This window comes from Canis lupus, chromosome 22, assembly GCF_003254725.2.
Source record: "Canis lupus dingo isolate Sandy chromosome 22, ASM325472v2, whole genome shotgun sequence".
Taxonomy (NCBI): domain Eukaryota; kingdom Metazoa; phylum Chordata; class Mammalia; order Carnivora; family Canidae; genus Canis; species Canis lupus.
The window spans coordinates 18,916,265-18,928,928 of NC_064264.1; the positions used below are offsets into that span (position 1 = coordinate 18,916,265).

Consider the following 12,664-nt stretch of genomic DNA (forward strand, 5'->3'; position numbering starts at 1 on the left):
ATTTGAATGTTTTAGAAAAAAATGCACCAAAATATTAGCTGGAACTACTACCTCTGGTTGTTAGAATTTCAGAATTTCAGTGATGCTTCATATCTCTAAACAGTAGCATGTAGCATGTAGGGCTTTCCCTTATTCTAGGACTCTGCTAAAGCATGAAATAAACTTAGCGACAGACTTAGTGATGGAAGAAAACAGTCCAGAATTTACCTTCAGTAGTTAAAATGTTTAAATTCAAATTCACTTCCAATTTTTCTTCTCATTTTTTCTTTTCTTTCTTCATAAATTTATCTAAAGATCTTTCTTCCCAAGAAGAGAAAATATATAATGGTATAATAATGAGCCAAAATTGACTGTAGGTAGTATCATGGACTATTTGAAGGGAGGCATCAGTTTACTAAGATAACAGACCTTCCCAAAAGCAAGATATTGTTCAATAGATCAATTTTGTACTGTAATCCCAGGACTTGTCAAAATGTAGTCATGTGCTTTTAGCTGGGGTAGCCCAACAAAGAATAAAACTGGAAATATTCGGTGAAACTGGCCAGCTTTGACTTCTACATAATGATATTTGCTATTGTGAAATCTAAAGTAGGTCTGAAACAGAATAAGCATAGTGGCGAAGCTTAGTAGTATACTTTAAAAAATAGTGTCTACAATTGAGATAACCCCCAAATAATATAATCTATTCTATAGTCCTTTTGAAAACTCTGTTTTTTGTGAAAGGCTAGAGACAAAGGCAACCTTATACACAAGGTCCCCAAGTTTTATTACTATGGACATGAGAACCTCTCTCTCAGGTATAATAACATACAGGTTTCTAGACTTTTGACTTTCATATCAGTTGCTTTGTTTTCTCTCTAACAATACAAATTGTGAATTAAGACTGATTACTCATATACCAGCTGGTTTTTTTTATAAGGAACTAGTTTCAAAGGAAGCTTAGTAATAAGCAGGAATATGATGTATTGTCATTGAAGTGGAACTTTGAATTTCCACATTTATTTTTTAATGAAGATTTTATTATTTATTTGAGAGAGAGTGCATGAGTGAAGGAGAAGCAGAGAGAGAGGAAAAAGCAGGGGAGTCCGCTGAGCAGGGAGCCTGATGTGAGACTGGATCCCCGAGACCCTGAGATAATGCATGACCTGAGCCAAAAGCAGATGTGTAACTGACTGAGCCACCCATGTGCCCCCATATTTCTTAACCTAATTTAAAATGGGAATAACTGTGGTCAATATGAGATCTGTCACTTTTAAGTTGAAATTCTGATATTATATAATGATGAATCTAGTAAAGACAAAATCATAAACCTAAATAAAATGGAAAGTAATAATAAAGAAGACAACTTGAAGTGACAAAGAGCTATGTAAAAAAACTAAAGATAGTAAAATAGTTCATGCCCCTCCCCCAAATAACACTTTAGGCATATAATTTTAAAGTGTGTTACAGAAAAATGTCAAGAAACAGGTAATTCTTTTTTTAAAAAAAATTTCTTTGTTGGATTTAATCAAGACATAATATTAGTTTCAGGTGTACAACATAGTGATTCAACTTCTCTATATGTTATGCTGTGTTCATCAAAAGTATAGCTGTCACCATACAACACTATTACAGTATCACTGACTATATTCCCTATGCTGTATCCTTTTCCCCCATGACTTATTCACTCCATAACTGGAAGCCTGTACATCCAACTCCTTTTCACCTATTTTGCTCAGTCTTCTCACCTGGTTCCCTCTGGCAGTTTGTTTTCTGTATTTATAGTTCTGATTCTACTCCTTGTTTCTGTATTTGTTTTGTTCTCTAGATTCCACATATGAATAAAATCATATGATAATTCTTAATTTCATAATTTCATTTATCTTATGTATTTTCTCAGGGTTCACTACACTTGAGAAGTCCATATCCTGAATCTAGTTGTGAAAGTCAAAAGTAAACAAACACTTACTTCTCCCTCACATTTACTCTACAATAGATAAACTTTGTAAGTTAATTTCTAATCATCCCTCAGATACACCTGATACTTATTCATCATTCACTCTAAAATGCTAGCCCAGGGTACCAACTTCTGTCTCCTAGACCATTACAATAGATGAGTAACTGTTTATACTTTCCCAATTCCTTTAATCTGTTATTCATAGAGTGACCCAGATAACCTTTGTAAAATTTTAATCTTATAATTTTCCATCTATGCTTAGCATCCTTCCACGGACTCAATTTTATCTTATAATAAAAAATCGCATTGCTTTTTTAGACCATTTAAAGGTCTTTCTCTTTTAGCTTTGTCTCTCCACTCTCTTTGTTTCTGTCACACTGGCCTTCTATCAGTTTTTAAACAAGATGTATTACCTAATTTTCTAGCATATATGCATATTAATATTAATAGCTATTAAAACTCAATTAAAATTGATAAAGATAAAGATAAAAATTTCAAATTAAAGGAAGGTTTGAAATGATTAATACACTTATGAAAAGATTCTCAACCCTGATAAATGAAAATCAAAGAATAAATACCATTTTTAAATGATAAGATGGACATTCTTAAAAGTGACAATATCCAGAGTAGGCTATCTTGTGAAAAGAGTGGAATTTTTCTTACATCATTGATAAAAACTCATTAGTACTTGCTTCTTTGGAGAAAAATTGCTTGGTGTTTAAAGCCCATACTCATGTACAACTTGATATAGCCAGCATCCTACAGAAATCGCTGCATCATACATAAAATACCTTTATCATATTTTTGATATTATATAGTAGCTCAAAATTAGAAATGAAATAAATGTCCTTTAAAAACTAAATAAAAGAATGAATTTCATGGTAAATACATTAAAAATTAGCCCTACCATATTTCTAATTTATCAGAGCAGACTTCCTGGAGGGCAGAGAATGGATAGCCCAGGGAGGAGATATTTCATCTTATTTTTTTTTAAATCACATTTCTTATTTTCCACCCTCTAATTCCTTTTGAAGGTAAAAATGAACCCTTAAGCAATTTTTAAAGCACAACCCACCTCAGACATACCCCAAACAAACAAATCTGTAGCGACCTGGAAATGCTATTCTTTTATGAATTGCCCCCCACCAATTCCTAATTTCTCTTTAGGAATATACTTGTATTTTCAGAATGCATACATAGCTAATATATTTGCGCTTTATGTTTTATTTTAATTATTGACCAAATTTACTTGCAATTAAACAGTATTATTATTTCTTTGAGTTCTTAAAGTAATTATACTCACATGTAATAAAGCAGGAGTGGGTTAATTGAAGTTATTGTTAATTGCATTAAAAATGTCAAGACAGTTAAGAATTTTAGATACATTTCCTTACTGTATAGTCACATCCACCAAGAAGTTCTAGGGTGTGAAATTGAAGGGAAAGTGTGGGAAACTGGTGTCACTTTTGAAACACAATCAATATGATAGTATTTTTAGTTAGATAATTAAAGAGTTGGGGCCAAATTAAACATAGTCACATATCCAACATTGATATAAAAATTGAAATATACTAATAGTAAGCAGACAGACCTGGATACGATCTCTTCCCCTGAGGATTTACACCAACTTCTCTGTCTCTTTCAGTGCTTCTCAGTTCTTTTACCTCTTCATCTCAGTCACAAGTACCTTGCCTCCTCCCAGAATAATTATGCTGCCCTAATGCCCAAATCTCTCAAAAGCTCTTACAATGGTAACATCATTGTTTCTGTTGTTCTACCCCCCAACTATTTTTTTTTCTTTTTATCTCTTACCAATCACGTTTTATCAGGAAAGACTGATGGCTATTCTGCGAGAATATGTCCAGAAAGTTACCACCACTTATCATTTCCCCTGATGCCATTTTGTGCATGCTTCTATCATCTATTATCTGAATTATTCCAATTACCTCTTAATTGGTCTTAGTTTCATCTTGTCCTCTGTAGATCATTGTCAGTAACAGCTATATTTCACTTTAAATATAAGTTAGAATATATCGGTCTTCTGTTCAAAATACACCTAACTTGGAGGAAAAAAGAGTTCATACAGGTATAATAATAGGACTCCAACCCAAAGGACCACCAAATATGATTCTAGGATCACTGTGTTCTTTTCTCTCTCTCACTTCACCACAGCCACATTTACTGGGGGAGCATATGAATTATTTTTTAAGCAATTCTTTGCTATAAGATCCTCACTAATATTTCAGCTTTTCAGTGAGATCTACCCTGAGCCTCCTATGTAAAAATATAAACCATGGAGACTCTTCCTTTTCCTCTTCGCTGATTTATTTTTCTCCCTTACACTTGTCAACTTCTAATACAGTATCTGTGACAAATTATATTTTCCAAAGGGAGCACAACATTATTTCCCATCCCATATACTCATCTGCAGCATAACCTTGGTGGATTCTAATTGCCTGCCTCTTGAATTAGAACTGGCAAGCAAATGACTTCTTGATGTATAAATGCAAGAGGAGTCATGTTCTGGGATTTCCATGGCTCTGTCATAAAGAATCTTGTCACTTTCACTGAGTTATTTTAGGATGCTTGTTTTTGGTTCTCTCTCTCTTTGAACTTAACCTCCATGCTGTGTGACATTCAAGTCACATGGAATGGTCAAATGTATATGCATCAATCCATACCTCCACCTCAGCTGATGGTTGACATTCACTGCCAGACATGTGAGTGAACCCTCTTGGATATCCAGCTTAGTCAAGCTTTCTCATAACTGCTGAAGACTCAACAGACAATTGGCTGCAGCTCCATGAGAAATATCAAGCAAAAAATGTCCATCTGAACCCAGACAACCCACAGATACCTAAAAGATAAAAATACTTTTTAATATATACTTGTTTTTTGTTTCCTTAAAAAAAATTGATTGATTGATTGATTGATTGATTGATTGATTTTGAGAGAGAGAGCACACTGGGTGGAAAAGGCAGAGGAAGGGGGAGAGAAGGAGACTCCCTGCTGAACACTGAGCCTAATGTGATGTAGGGCTTGATCCCACAACCCTGAGTTGACCTAAACTGAAATTTAGTTGGGCACTTAACTGACTGAGCCACCCAGGCACCCCTGTTTATTTGCTTTTAAACACAGTAATAGATTGCCACTATTTATCATGCTTATTGTATATTGGCCTAATAAGATGTAAGCCCCAAGATGGCAGGACATTTACTATATATAAGTATTGCTACCTCGGCTTTCTTTTGTCATTTGTTTGCATGATAAATGTTTCTCCATCCCCTCATTTTCAATCTGCAGGTGTCTTTTGGTCTGATATGAGTCTTTTGTAGGCAGCATAGAGTTGAGTCTTATTTTTTAATCCACTCTGTCATCCTGTCTTTTGATTGGAGCATTTAGTCCATTTATATTCAAAGTAATTATTGATAGATATGTATTTATTGCCATTTTTTAACTTGTTTTATGCTTGTGTTTATAGATTTTCTCTGACCTTTTCTTCTCTTACTCTCTTTCATGGTTTGCTGGCTTTCTTTAGTGATATACTTGAATCCCTTTCTCTTTATTCTTTGCATATTTTACTCATTAGTTTCTTCCCCCAAATTCACAATCTCCAAAAATGTCCCTACCCAGTCCAAGTAAGCATCCTCTCTTCCAGATCTAGTTGTCAGTGACTTTTTTTTTCCTCTCTGCTACACCAGTCAATCCATTAGCAATCTGGTTAACTACTTACAAATTTTGTCTTGTCAGACAGTTTCTCATCATTTCCAAATTATTCCCAAGTTTAAACCACCATTATTGCTTACATTTAGTTAATCTCCCATTATTCTTTCTACCTCGGACTTCTGTTACACATTCTCCAAAGAGGAATAAAATTAAATCTCCTAATGAGATGCTTCTTTATCAAATCCCTTCAAAACCTTCTTAAAAATAGCTAGATAAAAATGCAAAAATCTTACTTACTTTACAAAGTTCTTCAAGATAATATACCTGACTTCTTCAATGTTTCCTGTCAATGCTGTTTTTGCTCACTGTTCTCTAGTTAAAACAATTACTATGTGTTTTTGACAAAGCATCAAGCATGACCCAATCCAGGATTTTAGATTCTGCATCAACTCTTGGCTTTTCATAGTCTATGCCTTCAAATTTTCCATAATTTTCAGTCTACTCATTCAAATTATCCATAAACCTGAAGATTACCTCTATAAAGAAACCTTCCCTAACTGCAGTATCCAAATGCCATGCTTTACATCAGTTGTCAGCAAACTTATTGTTAAGACGCCAGATAGTACAGTAAGTATATTAATCTCTAATGTTCATATCTATCACAACTACTTAAACTTAGTCATTGTAGCATGAAAGTAGCCATTGGCAATATGCAAGTAAATGAGCATGTCTGTGTTATGCTGTAAATAAAATATTATTTACAAAAACAGGCAGCTAACTGGTGGATCATAGTTGGCTGACACCTTTTCTACATTGTTGGCATATTTTATTGTTTTTCTACAATTTGTCTACCTAACCTTGCATTATATGTTTATATTGTTTTGGTTTATTGCTTGCTTTTCTGTTGAATGTAAGCCCCTGAGGGAAGATGATTTCTCAGTTTTGTTAATTGCTCTGTCATAAACATGTAAAACAAAGCCTCAAACATTATGAAACTTCAATAAATATTGGCTGAATAAATGTATACATGAATGAGTCCATTGAATATTTAATCCAAATGTGAAGAAATTCTAAGAACCTACTCAGTCTTTTGATAATCTTAGACACTACCATTTTTTTTAAAGATGTTATTTATTTATTCATAAGGAACACAGAGAGACAAAGAAATAGGCAGAGGGAGAACCAAGCTCCCTTCAGGGAGCCTGATATGGGACTCAGTCCCAGGACCCCAGGATCATGACCTGAACCAAAGGTAGACACCGAGCCACTGAGCCACCCAGGCGCCCAAGACACTAACATTTTTTAAAATATTTTATTTATTTATTCATGAGACACACAGAGAGAGAGAGGCAGAGACACAGGCAGAGACCATGCAGGGAGCCTGATGTGGGACTTGATTCCGGGACTCCAAGATCACGGGCTGGGGCCGAAGGCAAGCGCTAAACCACTGAGCCACCCAGTGATTCCCCGACACTACCATTTTTAACAGTCACTCTTCATAAGTCTTAATGAAGGAAATTGCTAGTTTTAAGAAGTTGTTGCTTTGTTGTTGTTGTTGTTGTTTTTAATCAACATTGTGAATGCTCCAGATACTCCATTTGTTGAAATGATATTCCCTGTTTTTTCATTGGTACAACAGTTATTTTCTGTATGTAAATAACTCAATCTCTTTGGTTACTTTACACAATAAGGTCCTTTCTTAGGCACTAAAAAGCTACGAGTAAGATGTGCTAACTTACCAAAATGTATTCTGAATCGTTGATATGCAAATAGCTAATTTTAAAACAATGCTACTAAAAATAAATGTCATATTCTTAAAAATGTCTTCCAACTATGTTCTGGTGAATAAGGTTCAATTGTTTTATGTTGCCCTCTCAATAAACATCATTTTTGCTATTTGATACAAAGAGTATTTACTAATCTTTCTTGGAGTTCTGGCTTTTTGCTCTTAGGGGGCTACTTCTATGGAACATAAAATGTAATTCTAACTATGAAGAGCAGAAAAAAGAAAATGTCTATGTTGTGTTTGGGATGCAAGGTTACAGGAAATTTTAAGCAATCTGGGGTGTGAGGACTAATAAAATTTAGTGAATGCACACAAGGTAATAACACTACATTTTGAAGTGAAGGAATACTACAGCTCTAGAAATTATTCATTTAGCATAATTAAAACTTTATATCTATTGAATAACAACTCCCTATTCCAAACCCATCCTCCGCCCCTGGTAACCACTACTGTAGTCTCTGCTTCTAGAGTTTACTTTTTTAGATCCCTCATATAAGTGGAATCATGAAGTATTTGTCATTCTGTGACTGGATTATTTCACTTGTATCTTTGAGAGATTAGAGTAGATTAACCCAAATGAGGTGCTGCCAACAATGATTCCAAGTCAGAAAAAAAAATCCACAAAAGGTTTATATTTGGACTTTTTGGATAAAGAAAGATAGCCAGTAATATGTTTTGAAACAAGGGTGTAATATAATTTTAACTTACAAATATTTATCTGGGTTCTATGGGTGAATGTGCTTGAGGGTCAAGAATAGATGTAGAAAGTCAAGTTAAAAAGTTACTGCACTTGTGCAGGTGAGACATGATGGTAATTTAGACTATAAAGAGGCACTTAAAGTAGATCTAAGGAGAATCCAGAAACACTTGAAGCAAGAGTAGAAATTGATTATCCACATGCACTTTGGAGGCAGAGAAGTTACAGTTTAAATTTTTATTTTATCACTTATTAGGTATGTATGCCTTAACATGTTTTTGGCTAAAATTTGAATTATTAATTTCTAAATTATATTAGTATAATAATAGTATTTACATCATAAGGTTATTGTGTGAATTAAGTTAGTTAATATTTGCATTTTGTCTATGCGAAGAATGTTGTATGAATATAGGCTACAAATATGGCCATTTTAATAATATAAATCATAGGACTTAATAATATGGATGTGGGATTTAGGAAAAGAAGGGAGACAGGTGTGATTCCAAAACTTCAAGACTGAGAAGCTAAGTGACTAGTGGAGGCACTTAATGAAGATGACAGCCTGAAGGAGAAAAATATGCCAGGGTTATTGAGGAATATGATGATTTTAATTTTAGATAATAATATCCATCTCCCAGGTATTCTACTAGGATTAAGTAAAAATAAAATGAGGCATGTTTCACATCTCAGAACCTGCCAAGTATTAGATAATGTCTACATAATTATTTTGTTCTTCTATATTTCTCCTTTTCTAAATATTTTCTTCATTCTTCATTTTTATCAGAATACTGTTCCAGCTCTTGTCCCCCTCTCATACAACTTTAGCCATTTTTTCCCCTCCACATACCTATAAATTGAAAAAAAAAAAAAGTGTTCCTCTGAAAACTATAAATATTTCTCTCTCGATTATTGTTTTCATAGGTTAAAGCCTGGTCTATATAAGGTTAAATTCCTCAGGTGTGAATAAAGCATTCTGTGAACTTTTATGACACTATTATTTTTTTTTCATTCAACCTAACAATTTTCAAATTCACTTAATACTTGTTGCAATTAACTTTTACAAATCCAACAATTAGTTCATATTTGTTAATATGTTTTAAATTTTTCAGTTAATATTTATTTGCAATTTAACATTATTATATATCAAAATAAAATTTTCTTATATTCTAAACTACTTCTCATTATATGTTACCAAATGTCCTTTTTGAAAGTCTTCATTGATTCCTGTACATGTGCATTTATTTACTCATGTCTGTTCCACACCAGTTGTCTTCGGTATGCTTTCAAAACACAAAATTTATAAGGTCATTACGTAATGTGTATTGAACACCTACTTTTTAGGTCAGACACTGTTTTAGGTTCTTAGAATGGTTCAGTACACCAAAACCAAATACAGTTGAGTTTACATTTTATTGTAGGTAGGTTGCACTAAATTACAAAGAATAGATTTAAGCTTTATTTTTAGAGTCTAAATGCTATGGAAATAATAGCAGTAAAAAGAGAATCAGGAATTTGCGGCTACAGAGCTAGTAATTTAATTGTAATTTAAAGGAGAGCACAAGATAACTCTCATTAATTTAACATTTGAGCAAAGACTTGAAAGAGGTAAAGGGTTTAACCTTGGGGCTATCTAAAGAAAGATTATTCTAGACAAAAAAGATCTAAGGAGAAACAGTAAGGGGACAAGTATGACTTGTCCCCTTAAGGGCTGTGGCATTCAGCATAACTGAGTTAATAGAGAGTAGGGAACCTAAGTTTTTAGTGAACTTTGGAAATCAAATGTTTTCTGTAAAAAGTGCAGTAGGAAATAATTTTTGACATTTACAAGCTATGCAGACTCTGTCATAACTGCTCATTTATGCAAATGTAGCATATAGAATCACAACTCAAAAGTTGCACTACTAGTTATTTATCCAAAGGATACAAAAATACTGATTTGAAAGGACACATGTACCCAATGTTTATAGCCACAATGTCCGCACTAGCCAAAATATGGAAAGAGCCCAGATGTCTAGGGACAGATGAATGAATAAAGAAGATGCAGGAAAAAGATTATTCACCATAACCAAGTGGGATTTATCCCTGGGATGCAAGACTGGTTCAACACTCATAAAACAAACAATGTGATAAATCATATCAACAAGAGAAAAAACAAGTACCATATGATCCTCTCAATAGATGCAGAGAAAGCATTTCACAAATTATAGCACCCATTCCTGATCAAAACTCTTCAGACTGTAGGGGTAGAGGGAACATTCCTCAGCATCTTAAAAGCCATCTACGAAAAGCCCACAGCAAATATCATTCTCAATGAGGAAACACTGGGAGCCTTTCCCCGAAGATCAGGAACAAGACAGGGATGTCCACTCTCACCACTGCTATTCAACATAGTACTAGAAGTCCTAGCCTCAGCAATCAGATAACAAAAAGACATTAAAGGCATTCAAACTGGCAAAGAAGAAGTCAAACTTTCCCTCTTTGCAGATGACATGATACTGTACATAGAGAACCCAAGACTCCACCCCAAGATTGCTAGAACTCATACAGCAATTTGGTACCATGGCAGGATACAAAATCAATGCCCAGAAATCAGTGGCATTTCTATACACAAACAATGAAACTGAATAAAGAGAAATTAAGGAGTCATCCCATTTACAATTACACCCAAAAGCATAAGATACCTAGGAATAAACCTAACCAAAGAGGTAAAGGATCTCTACCCTAAAAACTTCAGAACACTTCTGAAAGAAATGGAGGAAGACACAAAGAGATGGAAAAATATTTCATGCTCATGGATTGGAAGAATTAATTTTGTGAAAATGTCAATGCTACCCAAGGCAATTTACACATTTAATGCAATCCCTATCAAAATACCATGGACTTTCTTCAGAGAGTTGGAACAAATCATCTTAAGATTTGTGTGGAATCAGAAAAGACCCCGAATAGCCAGGGGAATATTAAAAAAGAAAACCATATCTGGGGGCTTCACAATGCCAGATTTTAGGTTGTACTACAAAGCTGTGATCATCAAGACAGTGTGGTACTGGCACAAAAACAGATACATGGATCAATGGAACAGAATAGAGAATCCAGAAGTGGACCCTCAACTTTATGGTCAACTAATATTAGACAAAGGAGGAAAGACTATCCACTGGGGGAAAAAAAAGACAGTCTCTTCAATAAATGGTGCTGGGAAAATTGGACAGCCACATGCAGAAGAATGAAACTAGACCATTCTCTTACACCATACACAAAAATAAACTCAAAATGGATGAAAGATCTAAATGTGAGACAAGATTCCATCAAAATCTAGAGGAGAACACAGGCAACACCCTTTCTGAACTTGGCCACAGCAACTTCTTGCAAGATACATCCATGAAGGCAGGGGAAACAAAAGCAAAAATGAACTAATGGGACTTAATCAAGATAAAAAGCTTCTACACAACAAAAGAAACAGCCAACAAAACTAAAAGACAACCTACAGAATGGGAGAAGATATTTGCAAATGACCTATCAGATAAAGGGCTAGTTTCCAAGATCTATAAAGAATTTATTAAACTCAACAGCAAAGAAACAAACAATCCAATCATGAAATGGGCAAAAGACATGAACAGAAATTTCACAGAGGAAGACATAAACATGGCCAACAAGCACATGAGAAAATGCTCCACAACACTTGCCATCAGGGAAATACAAATCAAAACCACAATGAGATACCACCTCACACCAGTGAGAATGGGGAAAATTAACAAGGCAGGAAACAATACATGTTGGAGAGGATGTGGAGAAAGGGGAACCCTCTTGCACTGTTGGTGGGAATGTGAACTGGTGCAGCCACTCTGGAAAACTGTGTGGAGGTTCCTCAAAGAGTTAAAAAATAGATCTGCCCTACAACCCATCAATTGCACTGCTGGGGATTTACCCCAAAGATACAGATGCAGTGAAATGCCAGGACACCTGCACCCCGATGTTTCTAGCAGCAATGTCCACAATAGCCAAACTGTGGAAGGAGCCTCGGTGTCCATCAAAAGATGAGTGGATAAAGAAGATGTGGTCTATGTATATAATGGAATATTCCTCAGCCATTAGAAACAACAAATACCCACCTTTTGCTTCAATGTGGATGGACCTGGAGGGTATTATGCTGAGTGAAATAAGTCAATCGGATAAGGACAAACATTATATGGTCTCATTCATTTGGGCAATATAAAAATTAGTGAAAGGGAATAAAGGGAAAGGAGAGAAAATGAGTGAAAATATCAGTGAGGGGGACAAACATGAGAGACACCTAACTCTGGGAAATGAACAACAGGTACTGGTAGGGGAGGTGGACGGGGGTTGGGGGTGACTGGGTGATGGGCACTGAGGGGGACACTTGGCGGGATAAGCACTGGGTGTTATGCTATATGTTGGCAAATTGAACTCCAATAAAAAATAATAATAATAAAAATAAAATTAAATAAACAGAAACTTAGAAAAAAAAGATGTGGGATATAGACAATGGAATATTACTCAGCCATTAAAAAGAATGAAATCTTACCATTTGCAACAATGTGGATGAAACTAGAGGGTATTATGC

General features: G+C 34.7%; 2 long non-coding RNA genes across 3 annotated transcripts in view; one reads left to right on the forward strand and one right to left on the reverse strand.

The window, feature by feature from the left end:
• LOC125753335 (uncharacterized) overlaps positions 1-12,664 on the forward strand; it is a 145,326-nt gene that overhangs the window by 87,761 nt on the left and 44,901 nt on the right. The gene's annotated exons all lie outside the window — the stretch shown is intronic.
• Positions 1-12,664, reverse strand: part of LOC112678780 (uncharacterized) — a 110,164-nt gene that overhangs the window by 27,952 nt on the left and 69,548 nt on the right. For both annotated transcript variants that reach the window (XR_007404910.1, XR_003147841.3), the window contains 2 exons: positions 4,618-4,793; positions 3,883-3,996 (listed from right to left, as the gene is read on the reverse strand). This is a non-coding gene — a long non-coding RNA (uncharacterized LOC112678780). The remainder of the gene's footprint in view (positions 1-3,882; positions 3,997-4,617; positions 4,794-12,664) is intronic.